The 18,225-nt window shown below is 47.1% G+C and overlaps 1 long non-coding RNA gene across 1 annotated transcript; it reads left to right on the top strand.

The window, feature by feature from the left end:
• Positions 1 to 1,816: 1,816 nt before the first annotated feature.
• LOC137844580 (uncharacterized) lies at positions 1,817 to 12,908 on the top strand. The gene is made up of 4 exons (XR_011089944.1): positions 1,817 to 1,963; positions 2,482 to 2,541; positions 11,862 to 12,026; positions 12,580 to 12,908. It is a non-coding gene; the product is annotated as an uncharacterized lncRNA (long non-coding RNA).
• The last annotated feature ends 5,317 nt before the right edge of the window (positions 12,909 to 18,225 follow it).

Here is an 18,225-nt window from a genome sequence, read left to right on the forward strand (position 1 = left end):
GCAGGCTGTCCTCATGTGCTCTAAGATGAGCTGGAGGGGAAGAAGATTATCATGGATGAACAGGGAACTTTTGATGAGTGTCTGGGAGAAAAAGAGTTTATGCCCAGTGGAAGAAGGTGCAGTCAACTCAGGGAGAGTACAAGGAAGTTGCCAGCATAGGCAGAGAAAAAATCAGGAAGGCCAAAGCCCAGCATGAACACAACTTGGCCATGATCTTGAAGGTCTTTTCCAACCTTAATGATTCTATGATTCTATGAAATGTGCTTTTTGTATCCCAGTCCTTGGTGGAGCTGACGTGTCATTGATGGTGGCACCGAAATCTTGGACTTGCCAGCCCTTGAATGAAAAAAGCTGCTCTCCCTCTTTAGGCTGCTGAGGAGCAGTGTCAGGTTTCCTCAGCAGGTGCCCACATCTCATGTGAATTCAGAGAGGGTTTGAGCTTCTCCGGGACACTGAGACATACAGCATCCAGCCGTGATTGACTCAGTAGACTGGTTCTGAGAGGAAACATGTGAGTGTAGGGTGAAAACTGACTTTTTACTTCTTTGTGTGGCCACAAACTCTTGTGTTGCTGCTCCCCTTGGTCATTGGTGTCCATGCCTGTCCTCCTACTACTTTTTCACAAGGCTTCTTCCCACTCCTATCAGTTCATGTCTCTACAGCTGCTTGAGGCTCTGTGGCACCAGCCAGACCACGTCTAAGCCACCATGGCACACTTTGGTTACACAATCCCTGTAGTTTCCACAAAGTCATTCCTAAACTGAGAAATAGCTCTTATACACAAAATAATTTTATAAGATTTATTAATTTTATTAATTATTAATTTATTAATTTTTTATTTATTAATTTTTAATAGCTCTTATACAAATTAATTATTTGGGGCAGAAGAAAAATTTTTTGGTTTCTGTCTGGGAGTTGGGAGGTGCAAGGCCTTTGGTAGGAGTTCAACCATGGCCGTGGTGCAAGATTTGCATGAAACTTTCCCACCACCTGTGGACTGTGTGGTCTCAAGCAAGAGATGCTATCAGGCTGTGTAAAAATCTACACCAATCAATCCCATTTGTTTCCAGTTAGTCCCATTCCTGCTCAGGCCCTTTTGGGCACACCCCAAACGGTATATAAACCTTGGCTGGACCCTCTATGAGTGGTGGGTTTGGTTTTTGAGGGTCTTTGCTGAGTAGAGCTTTATTTTAAGTGGCTTGACTTGTGCTCAGCTCCATCATGAGGGAGGAAGATGCTTGGATGGTGAAGTGGGTTTTGGTGTGGTAGTGTACTAATTCTGCCCTGGGTTTCCTCTTTTGTGACTGCCAAGATTCTGAATTCACAGCTAAGTATGGGTGAGCCAAAGCTCGGCTTCTCTTCGGTCCATAAGCTGTCCCTGGGTCTTTCTCTGAGGCTTTTATTTGTCTTTCTGGGATTTCTAGCCCTTGGTATGTACATGTTACTTTTCCTTGCCCCATAACCAGCTCCCTAAGAAACTCTTTGTAGATTATGTGGTCTTCTTCAAAGAGTCTTATAAAAACGTATTCACAGGGCTGGCTTAGTTTTAAATATCTTACAAACTCCCTTTCTGCTTTTCCCTCATTCTGATCTTTGCAATAAAAACCTTCTTAGGCAACAAGCATCCTCAAATACTTCTGTTATTTCTCCAAAACTTTCTTCCCCATCAGAAGCTTTGAGTGCATCTATTGCACTTGTGCCCAGCTTTGTGAGGTGTAGAGTGATCTCTGCACCACCCTCTGGTTCCTGCCTCCCTGGGGTTCACCTGTGGTGGCCTGCTGGCTGAACCCCTCCTGGGTGAGTGATTTATCTTCAGCTGCATCAACTCTCCCATAGTCACTTAATGTTACAGCTCTCTAAGTTCTCCAGTGCTTAGTACCTCCTGAATCTGGCATCTCTCTTAGGCAAGACTGATGGCAGAAGAAACCCGTTATTTAGAGCTGTAGCAGTGGATGGAAGTAAGGTAAAACATATGTTAGCATCAAACTGAGTGCCTACAAAGGAGTGTGTAGGGGACTTATGAATCTCTTGGAGGAATTTTTGTGGCATGTGTTGGAGGCATCCCTTTGGGTCCTGAAGCACTCTGACAGCTTGGCCTTGGCATTAACAGTGGAAGGAGCTGGGATGCTTTGTCTTGCAGAATCTCTGACTGAAGCAGCCACTTTCTTCTTCCTCACCGTAAAGACAAACCAGGGCATCTTGTTAAAAGCAGCCCTATTCTTTTTGAGTTTGTCTGTTTGGGGACAGCATTGCTCCAAGTCTCTGCACTTCTTGCTCACCCTAAGACTTTCAAGAATGATACCTACTTTTGTTGTATTCATCTTCCTTTAGTCTTGAACTAACTTATACTGGCTGAACTCAAGGCAGGCTGCTGGCAGGCTTTCCAAATCTTGGGGTGAGTCTGATTAAAAACTGCACAGACAATGTCTTGGTAATAGCAAAAATAATACAGCTCAACTGTTGTTTTATTTTTCTCCCCAGGAAATAAAAAGAAGGCAAAAGGATAAAGACATGCTCAAAGCCTTTTCTGAATTCCTGGAGGTATGTAAAAATTCATCAGGTATTCAGTGTTTTCACCTAATGGTTGAAATAGCCTCCTTCATGGAGGAGGCTGTAATTAAATGTGTTGTTATGATATTACAGATAAAAGTCTCAGTGAATCCTTTTCAAAAGGAAGAATTTGCCTGGGTATGGGCTTTCAGTTATAACTCATGTTAACAGATTGCCTGCTTTGACAGGCACTGAACATTTCTTAATGAAAAGCCCTGATTTTTCCATTACTTTTTTGTCCTTTAGAAAATTTTTGTTTTGCTGTAAAACTGAAAAGTGTCAGACTACTAAAACCTTGAACTGGTTCCAGTCATAACTGGAGGAATAAACCCAGCTATATTTATATGACAGAGGTTGATGAGCAGTAAATTTGCCCTGTAATGTGGTTTCAGCTGTTGCACCTCAAACGTTCTGAGGCTTTCTGCAGGTGCAGGTATTTCCAGCAAGGTTGGCTCAATGATGTGTTTTTTTTTTTTTTTTTTCTAGGCCTTTGAGAACAAGGCTTGCAGTTCAGGACATTCTTTTGTTGCAGGATGCTGACTTTATGAATACATTCTATTTGCATGGCAGATGATGAAAAATGGCCCAGCTTTCTGGAACAAGGGATATTTCTTTCTGAAAAGGGCTAGTATGATAGGCAGCAATTGATTATTGGCCATGGTAATAAAAGGTTAGGCAAGAAGTTATCCAGCATCTTGTTTGGTTCAGCAAGTTTACTGAGCATTTCTTGTAAAGGAAAAAAAGCTGTGTGGAGCTCCTGAAAATTTTCCTGGAAACTGATTTTTCTGCAGGAAAGATCTTGATTTTTGGATGGAAAAAAATGTGTTGGGGAAAAAAAACCACCTGGGTCTCTTAAAACACAAAGGTGCAAGAACATAACAACATCCCAGGAATGGCCATCACTCTGCACCCATACAGGGCTGGTGGACTTCCACTGGGAGAAGCATTGTCCCAAGGGGATTTAAGTGCAACTCCAAGCCCTTGACATGGCCCCAAGGAAATATTTAATGTTCACTTGTAGTTTGGGCGTAATGTCCTATCAGGACAGGGGGCAGCAGTTAAGATGCCCTACAGAGCGTATCCTCAAGGGCTGGAGAGGTTCTGAGCAAGGCTGAGAAGGGTGCAGCCCCTTGTGCTTCCAGCTGTGCACAGAGCACCCAGCTGTTTCTCTCTCACATAGAGGTGCATCTGTCTGCAAGCACAGAACTGTGCTTAACCCATGGGTTCCATCAAAAAACAGATGGGAGAGCGATATGGAGCACAGGAAATATATATATTTGTCAGTAAGCAGACGAAGATTAATCCAAGGCAGGGTGTGTGTGCTCCAGGCAGGGCTGGCTCTGCATCAGGGTACAAATGTAGCTGCAAATGGGATAAGAGGCTTTGCGTTGCCATAAAGCAGAGAAACACTGCTGACAATGTATACAGCGCTGCTTCCTGAGGGTGGGCTTAAAGCTGAAGCTCGTGAGAAAGAGGTGAAAAAAGCGATTTATCTGTAGAGATATGGTAGGAAAAGGGTGGGATTTCTGAATTTTGGTAATGGGAGTAGGTCCAGGAGCATGTGGGCAGAAGAAAGTGGTGCCAGTCCTGAGCCTCCAAACCCCCAGGGAACTCTTCCTCTGCAGCAGTGAGTCCCTGCAGACCCCAAGAAACCTTCTACCTTCAGGAAAGCTGGGCACTTGGCTCCATCTGCAGAACCTGTGCAGAGATGTTCCCCCCCAGGACTTGGGCATTCCCCCTTTTCTGGGTGACTCCATGCTTGGCCAAGGGTGCTCAGTGAGCAGTCCTGTGGCATGTCCTCATGGGATCCAGGGGCTGCAGCAAGTGGAGCTTTTGAGGTTTGGTTTGTGAGCAGGAAAACCTGCCTTGAAGCTGAAGTGTACCCATTGAGAAGCCAGCTCATGAAACCTGACTGTTCCTGGCTGGGACTTTTTTCCTTTCTCTTTGTTGTGGCAAAGAGAAGTGTTTTTTTTTTTTTTTTTTTTTTTTTTTTTTTTTTTTCTTTCTTTCTTTCCTCTAGAGTACTGCAGCATGCAGCTGGCCCAGTTTCTGGGAACCAATACAAATCTGGTTGTAGCCTCCTCCTCTCCAGCTTAATCCTGCATACCTTGCCTTTATTTTCTGTGATTTATTTATTTATTTATTTATTTTTTGTCACCAGCCCTAGGTGGCATGTGGTATCTATGCAGTAATTAAGCATGTTTGCTAATGGCTCTCTGCAGATATCAGACGGTCCCACCAAAAGGACAAGGCTGAGCCAACCTGTAGAAAATGCCTATGGCCATATGGGAAGAGAGGGGAAGCCCAAGTGAAGGGGTTTGGGCAGTGATGGGTCAGAATTGGGTGTGCAGTGCACTTTGTCACCTGAGAACCAGGTCATGGCAACAGGGAATGAAATTGTATTTCCCCTGGATGTTTCCAGTGAGGAAACATTTGAGCTCTGGCTGCTGGGACAAAGGGTTTATTTCTTATCCATCCTTTTTCTGGCTCTCCTCATGGGCCTGGGTATTTGGGACCTTGTCAAGCTGTGGCCATCAGGAACTGCTCACAGCAGCAGTGTTTTGAGTGCCTGATTCCTAGTTTCCCCCTTCCCCTGATGGAGCTCCAAAGAGATGGGTGCAGGTGAGCTCCTGCAGAAATGCCAGTGACTTCTTGATTCAGACTGGCCTCTCTTAGTGAGGAAAAGTTTCCCCAAAGGTGCTTCTCCAGCATTTTTACTGGCAACCAATAAGCAAAGGTGAGAGGAGTGTTTAGGGCAGTAAAAAATAAGTGGAAAAAGGGTTGTTGGGCATATCAGAGCTGAAGATGAGGCTTCATCTAAGCAAGAAAACAGGTGAAGTGACATTTAAGCTGTATTTTATGGCAAAAGCAGTAGCAAATAAACTCTGCAGAGCATCTTATTTCATTTATTGCTTCCCTGTAAACCATGGTGACTGTTGGAGTGTTGGGCAGAAGAGGGAAACCTGCAGGGCTTAATAACTTCAGGAAAAGTGGTGTTTTTGTTTTTGTTTTTCACTGGGAAAAGCAGCTCCTCTCCCCTTTGGGACACAGGGAGACCTCTTGTTGCTAATTAGCTCTTTGCAGCATCAGTCCTTCTGGCTGGCAGTCCACAGCAAAGGGTTCCCAGGCCAGCAGAGAGAATGTCCATAACATATGGTGCTAATTGCACTCTCAAACAAGAGACATTGATTTCTATCCCCACAGGAACACCGGTTTTTGAAGTCAGTGTAATGCTTGGCATTGGTGTGACAAGCAGACAGTGCAGAGGGAAGCAGATGGGGACAAAGGGCAAATGCTGCTCCTCTGTGCTTCCAGTGCAATGGAGGCAAATCACACTTTGAGTGTGATGTGGGTCAGTTGTTAATGCTAATGCCATGGATCCCCAGCCATTCTGAGCAGCACAGCATCCTCCATCATATGTAGGTCCTGGCGAGCAGATGCTGTGGCATGTTAATACAACCTGCTATTGCTGCTGGGTAATGAAGTTCGCCCATTATTGGCTTGTTCTGCATTAGCCTCTTCAAACATGCAGTTATTTTGATGCTTGTAGTGTTGGACTATTTGGGGACAGGAGATTCATAGCTGTTTGTGTAGGAAATGAAGCGTTCTGTCCTTAATCAGATTCAATCAGAAGCAAGTAGCAGCTTTTCCCATCAGTTAGGAAGTGTGTGTATGGCTTTTCCCCTGCTTATTTTTCTTGGCTCTTTCAGTGCTGGGTGGAAGAGTTGTACATGGGGTGAATCACAGATCTGCAAAGTGCAGCTGGACCCACTCGGGCATGATATAGTACATAAATGTGAGAGATTATAAGAACTGATTCCGTAGAGATAGAGAGGAATGAACATCAACACTTCCCAAAGAGAAATGAATTCACTAAAAATCCCAGGTAATATGTTACCTATGGAAAAGGAGTAGGAAATCTAAACCTATACAATGTTTAAAGCATAACATTCAAACATATGGGGAGAAGTGATAGCTCTAATTTTTTTTTCCTTTGTGGTGGACCATTAGGCTTTGGGGAGGAAGAGATTTGCAGCTCTGCTATAGTTGCAGGAGAAGTTGCATCTGTGCTGCCTGGAATAAGTGATTTTCTTAGCGATTTCTTGGGAACATGTCTCTGCTTGTCTCTCAGGGTTCCCCAAAGTACTAATTTGTCAAAAATCTGATTTCCTGCATATATGTGCTGTGTTTCACCCCTTGCAATCCTTATGCGGTGGTCCACTAGAGCAGCTGCTCTACATTGCACTCTCAGCTTGGTCTGGGTGTCCCCAGGGTTTTGGGGACTGGAGCTTGTGAGTCCACATAGCCCAGGTGGGTGGTTGCAGCACCCTGTCACCATGCTTGGGCCCTCTTTAGGTCTGCATGGATTGAGTTCAGGGGTTTTGGGTGCTTTTGCAACACCCTGCCTGTGAGCCCTGCTCTGGGTTAGTAGGACCAAGCAATGCTGTGGGCTCCCAAATGCTGTGTTGTTACTAGTGATTCTCCATCACTTCCTTTTGCTGTTTTCAGCCTTATCTCTCTAATGATGAGAAATGTAGATCTCTTCCCAAAGCTGAATTTCTCACATTTACAGCAATCCGGGGCTGAATCTTGAAGGGAAACCTCACCCTTATTGCAAAAATCCTCCTGAAAGTGAAAAAGAAATTCTTCTAAAAGTAAAGTGGGATGGCTTTGATTTTGTTCTCTGCCTGTAATTTCTCACTGTCCCCAAACCTGGCTGCCCACCCAACTGCTTTTGAGGTACCCTTTAACAGTGCAGCCTCCTTCATGCTGCTCATGACAGCACCACTCCCCTCTGTTAGATCTGTTTAAATGGCACTCCCAAATGCTGCTATTCTTCTGTTTTTAGCAAATCACCATGTAGCCACTAATATGATATGAAGAAGCATAAACACTTTTTACAGCCAGCAATAGTCATGGATAACTTCTTCATATTTAAACCTCCCAGCCCATTAGACCTTCTTAAATAATTCATGTTAAATCATCATTTAAGTATGTGTGGTATTGCTTTGAGTTGATTGTGGACTGTAATATACCTCCATTGGGAGTAGTAATGTTAACACAAGTTATCGACTTAATATAGGTGACTGCAAATGTTGTGATGCTGCCTTGGGGCTAGGGGTGATATTTATTATCCATCGCTGGGTTAGGTAGCGGAGGGATCTGACCAAGCCATGATGCTCCAAATTGGGCACAGACTGCTGGAGAGACAGCATTTGCAGTGTACTTCAACTGTGCATCTGCTATGGGGCTCCTAAACAAAATTCAGGAGGGTTTCTTGGTCCCAGATGTCCCACAAACCAGTTCTAGCAGGTGATGGAGGTTGACTGTCCACATGATGCTTATCTCTAATCTCTGCTCTTGGTTGGCACCCATGTTTGTTTTCCTTTACAGTTCTTGCCTGATTTGCCTTCATGTTTAATGGATAAAAGCTTTTCCCTCCTCCACTGCTGCAGATGGCAAGTGGAGAGCTCTACTGTGGCAGTGAATTCCTCCCAAGACAGATGGAAATCTTGTTGGAGCCGTAAACTTGTCTTGGCGGTGTCAAGTTGGCCATAGAAAACTAAAATACCGACCTGCTCTTTTCCCACAAAACATGACTAATTAGCTAAGCTGAGTGCAGCAATAGAGGGTGGCTGTGTTTCTGTAAAGTCTGATCTGTTGGAAAGGTATTTGCTTCCAGTTGTGATCATGATGGAGGGTGGCTTTTGGAGACTTGACCTAGCAAAGCTGTTTGAGGTTGGTTGTCCCCATGCTGGTTCCTGAAGTCACTTGGGAGACTTCTCAGAACCGAGCCCAAGAAAACAACATTCTTGTCCTCCTTGGAAATCCGGTACTTGAAGTGTCCTGTTTTAATGATTCTGCCCCAGTTCTTGAAATCCCTTCTCTGCGTAGAGAGCTCCAGGATGGCTTTGGTCATGGTAAACAGGGCACACACAGCTGTGAGTCAAGCCAAATTGAAATCTGCTTAATCCTTCTTAATCTGAGCAATAATAAAATTAACGCCTCCTGTTCAAGTGGGACCTTGGCTCTGTATATCCCAATGCTCACCCATGGGAACAGTCCCCAGCTGCTCTCCTCCCTGGAGAGATGAGATGTGGCTGGATTCAATGCCTCATTTTAAGCCAAATCCTGCTCCACCAGCTGCAGCATCCCAGGCAAGAAACCAAGGGAGGTTTGCCTCTAAGCCAGCATGCATTGCTGGTGTGTGCACAGCAAATGCCCCCAAACCACCACCAGCAGCTTGAGTGTGACTTACAGCTCCAATCCTTCTCATTCTGGGTAGAGATCCTGGCAGTCATAATTTGCATGCTGATTGTTATGGACCTAGCAATTTTTCTGCTTCTATAGTTTCCTGAGTTAGTTTGGTTAGTAAACAATAATGGAGGAAAAGAGATTTCTAACTTTTTTTTTTTTTTTTTTCTAAGTTTCAGCTAAGACTAGCAATTGGAGCTCTGTGCCTGGGGTCAGGGAGTGGGTTCAGCTGCTCTTGCTGAGCCATTTCTCTGCCCATGCTGCACCTCCCATGGTTTCATTTGCATCCATGATCACGTGGCTGCTACAGCCTCGTTTAACACAAAAAAAAAGAGGACTTCAGCTTCCACAAGACCCACTGTCAACACTTCCTATATGAAGGTTTTCTGGGCACTCCTGTGTAGTTATATCTCTTACAGCAGAAATCAATACCTCCAACAGGGAGCAGAAACCTCTTTGTGAAATATGTCTTGAAAAGAACACTTCTTTATTTTGCCAGGGAAAATATTCAGCATGTGACTGGTTCAGCAGTGTTGCAGAACTTTGTGCTGTGTTTTACCAGGGATTTCCCTGAAGCATCAGCTCTCATCCCAGTGCGCAACTTTTGCTCTGTCTGAGCAAGCCCTCAGGTACTTTAATCCTAGTCACCAGCTCCAGAGACCCCAGACATATTCTGGTTGATGGCAATTCTCCCCCATCTCTTAAAGATCTGGGCAAAATCCCTCTTTAAAGATCTGGGAAAATTTCTCTCAGCCCCTGCAGCATTGTGCCTGAGCAGCATTGCCTGCTGTCCATGGGAAGAGGGAGCAAAGTTCTTGGACAGCAGCATCTGCCCTAGCAGCTTGTATCTCAGCCTTGTTTTCCTGCAGGGCTTGGAGCCCCTCCTCCATGGAGGGACGGGGGAGAGCTAAGCTGATTAAAAGCTTTAGAGATGTTTTCCAGTGCTGCCTCTGAGACCAAAGCTCTGCTAGAGCAAATGATGAGGATGCACAGTCTGTCCTCACCCTTCCTATGCTGCACTTCTCTCCCTGACTCAGCAGTGACCTGGACTGCTAGGTCAGAGATCAACCCAAGAAATGAGATTTAATTTTAATTTCCCTTCTGTTCCATGCATAAATCTCCCCCATGCAGGGCTGTTTTCATTTGTACCATCCCTGGTGTATTCCTGAGATCTGATAAGGAACAGCATGGCTGGGGGGGGGGGGGGGGGGGAGGGAGGGGGATGATGATGTCTCCATGTGCTATTTTGCAGCTCTCCACCAAACTCTTATTATGGAGCAAGCCTTGAATTTGTGTTAATTTGGCACTTGCACTGAGTTTGATAGCAGTGCTTAAGCAGCTCTGTGCTGCGGTGGGGATCTCTGAGATGGATCCCTGCTGAGGTGGTGTGTGCGATGTTCTTATTCTTCTTGCACTGAAGTGTTGTCCAGAGAAGCCTTGTTCTGCAGCTAGACTTGTCCAATTAAAAAGCAAAGGCAGAGTTTTGCCAAGACCAGGCTGGCAGTTCTCAAAGGTCAGCATTTTCCTCCCCAGCCCCTACTCTGGGGCTTGAATGGAACAGCCTTGCTGTGCATGCTCAGGGCTGTTTGCAGTGGGGAACACCAGAATTTAGTTATCCACCAATTCTCCAGCCCTGCTGAGGCTCCAGGAGGGGCATGGAGATGCAAGGAAAGGAACATCAGGCAAAGGCTGCCGTTTCTTGTCCTGAATGTCTTTGCTGTTGGACAGAAGCTGTTCGAGTGGAGGATCTGTGGTGAAGGTATGCATCTGGCGTTCCAGGTAATGATGAGGACCAGAACTCAGTGCTCCATGCTTGGAGATCCAACCTGAGCAATGAGAACTCAAAGCCCCTCTTCTCCAGGTGCCCATCCATCATGTCCTTTCAGCTGGTCCCCATCACCCAGGACATGCTTTTATCCCATCACAGTCCTGGCTGGCCATGGCAGCATCCCCCTCTTTAATAATCTGGGAGCAAAAGCAGGGTGGTACGTGACCAATATAGCACAGGGGAGTGGAGGAGCCCTCGTGGTGCGTCTCTGCAGCATCTCCATCTCTTTCTAGAGTGGGGACCTGCCATAGCACCCGTGCTGTGGCCCCCGGGATGCAGTGGAGGTGCCCGATTTGCTGCTCAGCTCTGGCAGGATGAAGCCTCCAGCCCGGAGGGGTTGTAGATGCTGGGTTTAGTCACTAGAGGGAGGGATGCACGCACTGGTGGATTTCCAGGCAGAACTGGCAGCATTTTGCTGGCATGTCAAAATCGTAGCCCATTACACTTCACACGTTTTGGTAATACAGCTTCAATCTTTTCTCTCTTTCCCTCCCCACAGGTGGCTGTTTGTATGTGTGGCAGCTGGTCTCTGGGAGAATAACAGCAAGGTTGAAAACACACAAATAGTGCTTGACTGGGGCTTGGCAGGGTATTGAAGTGGGACAAGGCAAAGGTTGCTGGCACTTCTTGTCTCCTTGAAAAATAAGGGATGGTGGCTCTGTGCCAAAACCCCCAAGGAGCCTTCTCCATCCCTAGACCAGATGCAAATGCAGGGTCATGGGGGAGCAGACCTCAGTAATGTCTCGGGGTTAAACTTTTGAGTGCATTTTGCTAGGTACCTAAATCATAGTAATGGTACCTCGGGTCTCTGAAGGGTTTGAGTCCAGGCCAGTTAGAGGCTTCCTGGCCCACTTCTGCCCGGGTCTAACCAGTAACACAGGGTGGAAAGTTATGCCTGGTGTCCTGTGGGATTACTTCTGACCTGCAAGAACAGGATTGCACAGAAACAGTCAGTTTCTATTTGCAGCAAGTTTTAGTGAAGTAGAAACTTTTTGCAGAATGTTCTTCAGCCTTTGCTGCTGCTGTTGTATCGACCGGCATTCACATCCTGGCATCTATGAATGCAGACAGTCCAGTGAGGAAAAGGATAGGGCTGAAATCCCAAGGTGAAAAGTAACTACAAGCTCCTGGGCACCAGGAAGCTCCGTATCACACAAACATGTGATTTTGCAGCTTTAGTAAAAGCCTGACTTCCTCCAAAATCATTCTGCTTTTTATTTCCGTGCAGTGGGAAAACAGCAAGATGAAGGGGGAAGTGGCCCATAGCTTTGCTTCTTGGAGAGCTAAGATTTTCCGAGGCTTGGCTGTATTGGCAAGAAAAAGATGTGGAGTTGAAGCAAATTAAGAAGTAAAGGGGAGGATGCTTCAAGGAGTGCTTCAAGATTGCTCCAAGGTAACTCCCAGGGCTCGCACAGGAGCTGTGAAATAGCTGGTGACACACAATCCACATCACAGATAAATGGGGAGAAATTTCCCACCATTTTTCTCTAGAAATGGAGCACAATTTCTGCAATTTGGCCAACTCTTCTCCAATTTTCTGTTGACCTGGGATGCTGCATGTGATACTCCACCAGCCTGATGGCAGTGTGTACATCTGCACTTAATGATCGCAAATTGCATGGTGCGAGGCAGCTGCTATCCACTACTCAGCTAAGAATGCCTCCAGAAAGCAAACAGTCCCTTCTGCCCTCAGATGCCGACTGCTGAAACCAAGCATGTCCCAACAAGCCCCATTTTGCGCTGTGCTGCTCTTGACAGGTGAATTCCTTGGGGTTATTCCAAATGTCACTGCTAACTGCTACTGGACCCAGGGGTGTTTATTTACTAATCATTGTAAGAGAAGAAGATGCACTATGGTAGATTTTAAAAGCGAGCCAAACTTTCCATGAAGCTTTAATGCTTTTTTTTTTTTTTTTTTTTTTTTTTTTTTTTTTTTTCCCCCCCAGGGTTTTATTTATGAAAGGATATACAGAGTCTGGGATGCTGGGATAAAGTCTCAGCCCAGTAGCCCCAGGAACTGGTGATTGCTCTGTGCTTACCCAGTTGGCAGAATTTCTTTGTGCATGTCCTTACAGAAATGAAAAATCACTGGAAGAGGCTTTTTTACCTTTCCTCTCTGCTTTGGGTTGTACCCATGGGGCTGGCACCTATTTGAAAGCTTCTTCTCTAGGTCTGACTTGCACCTTCATCAGCCTTCAAAGTCTCTTTCCTGAAATGAGTTTTCTGTATCCCTGCAAAAAGCTTGTTTTCAATAAATATTTCCTATAAAATCTTCCAGCAGAAGTTTTGCCCTTGGGAAACCCCTGGGCTTCAGCAGATGTTGCTTAGGGGAACAAGGAGGACTTTGCAGCCCCATTGTTACCTAAACCCAGAGCTGGCTTCTCTGGGCACCCTCTGTGGTTGAGAGGCAGAGGCGTGGCCCTGTGGCCGCTCTCATCCTACCAACGGGGCTCTGAAGGACCCAGCCGCAGGGCTGGGAGGGCAGGTTCTCTTGAAACCCTTGAATGGGTTTTTGTGCCAGGCATCCAATCTCTTGATCCTGAACTCCAGGATGGGCATCTTGACCATAGACTCACACCTATGCAAGGGCTCTGGGTGCCTCTGCCCTATGCAGGGACATTGGTGCAGCCCCAGATGGATGGAGAGATGCAGGCATGTCCCAAGTGTGAGATGGGTTCTTGCAGGGGCTGTGCTGGGCAGTGCAGGAGCAGGTGGTTTGTCTGCTTGATGGCTGAGAGTATTTTCAGGCTTTGGGAGAACTGCAGATGGGGCAATGCAGTGCTGGAAGCAGAAATCTCTTGTTCCTTCCCAGTGCAAAGCTGGGTCCAAGCAGCTTCATCCTTCAGCATGATGTTCACTTCATTGATGCATAGCAAAGGCTGACCCCTGGGCTTGCTCTGGCACTGTCAATCACACAGGGGACTGGAGCTGCAAAATACAATGGTGAAGGAGAAAAAAATCCTCCTTGTGTTATTGCAGAGAGCTGGCAGAGGGTCAGGCTGCTTGGAAGTCACTGCTGCCAGGAGAGGGTGCTGGGAGGAGAGGCAAAGGGCAGAGCTGGGCTCACCACATGCTCTCTTTGCAAGGTTTCTCTAGCTGGTGCTGTTGGGTGCCCAGGAAGCATTCCAAGAAGTTAATTAATTTTCTCTCATCAGCAGCCACAGTGCCAGCAAACAGTCTGGAGGAGAGCATTGCTGTTTTGCAGCAGCAGCTCCCCTCCCTCAGTTACAGTAATAGTTACTTTGTCTTGACAAAAATGAAATGTCAAGTGGTGACAGAGAAAAATATTCTTTTAATGCTGAGCAGTAACTGGGTTTCCAAAGTGTTGGGCTCTGGAGGTAATGGGGGAAGCTGAAACCGAAGCAGCTGAGACCACACAAGATTAATTCAGACTCCAAATGAGGCTTCATACATGATGTGTTGCACCATACATCACTGTCATGCAGACACTGGTGCGTGTGGCTTGGAGCTCACTTGTTTGCTCCAGGACCTGCTTCCTCCAGGCTCTGCCGGGCATGCTGATGGGGTGGGCTCATGCACATCGTGGATATTTGCTTTTATTTCACGTAGGGAATTCAGGAAGTGAAGGATACAGGGAGCAAAGCAAACAAATTCTGCCCCAAAAGCCCTATGGCAGTGTGCGTTAGTAGGAGATAACCCTGGAGTCATGGGGAGCTGTGCATGGACCTCTGCATGAAGGGGACCACAGCCACCATGCATTTTCCCATACTGTCCCCTCAGAGGCCACCATGTTGTCACATAGAGCCTGGTGCAGCCTCTTCCCAGCAGCTGGGGCTGGGCTTTAGTACGTTTTGGACAAATAACGACTTTACTTCCTAGATGACTTATTTGCAAGGGCTAATTCAGACAGCAGTGGCCTTGCTGTTGTTTTCCCTTTTGAATTGTCAGGCTGGCATTGTAAGTGCCGTACTTTGATTAAAGTTTAATTTCCCTGAAGACTGAAATATTAATGGGAATAGGCTTAATACTGTCAATAGGAATCAGACCCAAACAGATAATTTGCTAATATAATGACTTGGGATTTTATCTATTTCCAGATGCATGATTGCTCTTCTGCTATGATTTTGCGCAGGTAATAACCATTGTCACCTCTGTTCAATGAGAAAACTTAATGAGTTTAGAGCTAAATCACCAATTTGTGCATTCATATCCTGGCATACCCACACTACTCCCCAGTCCTCTGCATGCTTCATCTTGCACCCTTGGGTGTTGGGGGTACCAGCCCTGCTCTCATCCAGGTGGGAGAGAAGCTGAAACAAAACTGGGGCTGAGACCCAGGACTTTAGGTCAATTTAAGCATCCATCCTAATGACTTTGCTTCCAATGACCAGGATCCCCCAATACTCTTGAGGCTCTGCATCCTGGAGTTTCCCAACTTTGTGTTCATGGGTGGGTGCTCTGCAGACCTCTGGAATCCCCAATCCTCTCCTCTTCCCCAGGACACTGCAATGCACTGAAGAGCATCTACTGCATTGTGCTCCACCACTTACTTTCAATCCAAATGGTGAGTTCAAAGAGCTGCCCTCTTTTATCTCAGTTGCTGAAGGAAACAAAAGGCAGTGAGTTACCTGGAGCAGTTCCCTGGCAGGTAGGATGTGATGTTGGGAAGGTACATGTACCCTACAGGAAGGTACATGTAAGAGTAAATGGGGAGAAGGGCTGCAATGTGGCCTGGGGGCAGCCCAACCTGCGTGGTCTAGTGTGGGCACCTTCCCAACACCTTGGAAAGCATATGAGAGTTGGGGATCAAGCTGTGATGCCTTTGTGAAATGCTTTCCCAGCCCTCACAAGCTTGCAGTGCAGGTGCTTTTGGGGACAGACATGCTCTCTTTGCATTAGAATTTTTTCAATATTTTTTCCTTGATTATGGCCATCACTTTTTGAAGCTACACATCTTGCAACAAGGGACACTGCAGGCATAGTGTGAAAACCACATTGCTGCCCATAGAGAGCATGGCTTTTGCTAGTTCCCTTGTTTGCCACCCCCCCCCTCCCCCCCTTTTTTTTTACCTTGATATAAACAATAAGCAATTATTTTCTGTTCCTTTTTTTTTTTTTCCTATGCCATTCAGGGTTTGATGTACCATATCCACTGTTCAGTAATCTTTTCATTTTGGCCTGGATTAGTCTACTCAACTGTTCCTTGTCCAGAAAGCATGCCAGGGCTTTGCTCACCCCCATTACCATGCACTGAACCTTTTCCAGCCCTGCTGCGCTTTGCAATGGGAGACCCAAGCCATGCTCAACATTTGAAGTGTGGGCATGGATTATACATCTCTCTTCCTTATGGGGATGGATTTTATTCCCATTGGGGTAAATCCCCTCATTTCTCAGTGCAATCCTGCTGTAGCCAGGGAGGGCATCAGGGATGGACTCGGTGCCCAAAAGCTGCTCATTTTCTCAAGCTCCATCAGAAGGTCTCATGGGGGATGTTCTCCCTCCTGAAAACCATGCCACCATCTCTCAGGATGTTGTTTCTCTTCTCAGCTAAAGGGAGAACTATCTTGAGTGCTGGCTTACCTTCAGTCCTGATGTGCTTGCCAGTACCTGGGACATCCAACCACTCCAGTAATAATTCCAACAGCAGTGGTACCAGAGTTGTTTCCATGCCATGCTGCCCGTTGGCACTCAGGGTGAGTATTTACACCCATCTCCAACAGGTTTGTGCATTCAAAGCTCTGATTTTCCCCACAATGTAGATTTTCTGAGTAGCTTCACCCAGCTGTCCCTAGTAAATAAAATACTGTGGTTTTGGTGTTTGGAAATGAATGCAGATTGAGCTGGTTTCAGAGCTGAGCATATGGGCTGTGTTTGAGTTCTGGGAATGTGTTTGCTTGTGATTTAATAATACTGTGAGTCATGCCTGTACCTTCTTCCAATTACTACTCTTGCATCTCTTTGTTGTTGAGTGCATATTCTGGAAACTCTGTTTTCCTTGTAAAATCAATTACATTCCACCCGTTATTAGCTTCCAGGCCTCATGCCGGCCCTGTTTGCCAAGAAAACCCCCACACTGGCCAGGGTGTGATCAGTGTCAGCGATGCTGCAGGTGGCTGGGCCAGGAGGGTGGACCTGGGGCCAGGACTGTGTTGGGCACCACGGGGCCAAGATAAGACACAAGTCCCATTGCTGCTGAGCACAGGGTAGTCAGACTCTGGTGTTGTGCATGCTTCCCTGCTCCCCTGGCACGATCAAAGCCCTTCAAAGAACCACAGAATGGTTGAGAATGAAGCAGCTCCAGCCCCTGCTACAGCCGGGGTGCCCAGAGCGGGGTTCCCAGGGTGAGGTCCCAGCGGCTTCTGGTCTCCCAGGAGGAGCCCCCGCAGCCTCTCCTGTGCCAGCTCCGCCACCGCCAGGGCACAGAAGCGCTTCCCGGCGGTCAGAGGGCACCTCCCGGGCCCCGCTTCGTGCCCAGTGCCCCTGGGCCTGGCTCCGTCCTCCCTGTGGGGATTTACGGGCATGGCCAGGATCCCTGCAGCCTCCAGGCTGAGCAGCCCCAGCTCCCGCAGCCTCTCCTCCCAGCGGAGCTGCTCCGGTCCCCCCACCTTCGTGGCCCTCCCCTGGGCTCTCTGCAGCCTGCCTGGCCTCTCTGGTACTGGGGGCCTGGCAGCAGTCCCAGCACTGTGCGGGAGGCCCCAGCAGTGAGGAGCAGAGGGGCAGGATCCCCTCCTTCTGCCTGCAGGCAATCCCTCGCCTGGTTCAGCTCGGGCCACCACCAGCCTTCCTCGCTGTAGGGCCCACTGCTGGCTCCTGCTCAGCTTGGGGCCCCACAGGACCCCAGGGCCTTTCCTGCAGAACAGCTTCTCAGTCAGGTGCCCCCAGTCTGGGCTGGGCTTGGCGCTTCTGCTGCCTGAGCTCCATTAGCTTCTTACCAACCTATTTCTCCAGCCTCCAGTAGAAACTGACCCTTCCCTAAGTCATCTCCACGTGGTCTTGCAAAGCTCATTCCCTATCCCCAACACAAGGTGTGCCTCTACAGGTACCTCAAAGGAGGCTGTAGTGAGGTGGGGGTCGGTCTGTTCTCCCATGTGCCTGGTGACAGGATGAGGGGGAATGGGCTAAAGTTGCACCAGGGGAGTTTTAGGCTGGATCTTAGGAAGAACTTCTTTACCGAAAGGGTTGTTAGACATTGGAACAGGCTGCCCAGGGAAGTGGTGGAGTCACCATCACTGGAAGTCTTTAAAAGCCGTTTAGATGTAGAGCTTAGGGATATGGTTTAGTGGGGACTGTTAGTGTTAGGTCAGAGGTTGGACTCGATGATCTCGAGGTCTCTTCCAACCTAGAAATTCTGTGATTCTGTGATTCTGTGATATGGTTTAGTGGAGGACTTGTTAGTGTTAGGTCAGAGGTTAGACTCGGTGATCTTGGAGGTCTTTTCCAACCTAGATGATTCTGTGATTTCTGCACACCTCTGACCCAGACTACTGGCAAATCCTGCCTGCACGTAACCGTATTAACCACAAACTCTTTACTACCGCAGAACATGATTATTTCTGAAATGAAGTCGGATCCTCTGAGACTTCGATAAACCTTTAAAGGAGTTTAATTAAAAAAGCATAAAGCCTGGGAGG

The sequence above is a fragment of the Anas acuta genome, chromosome 25 (assembly GCF_963932015.1).
Source record: "Anas acuta chromosome 25, bAnaAcu1.1, whole genome shotgun sequence".
Taxonomy (NCBI): domain Eukaryota; kingdom Metazoa; phylum Chordata; class Aves; order Anseriformes; family Anatidae; genus Anas; species Anas acuta.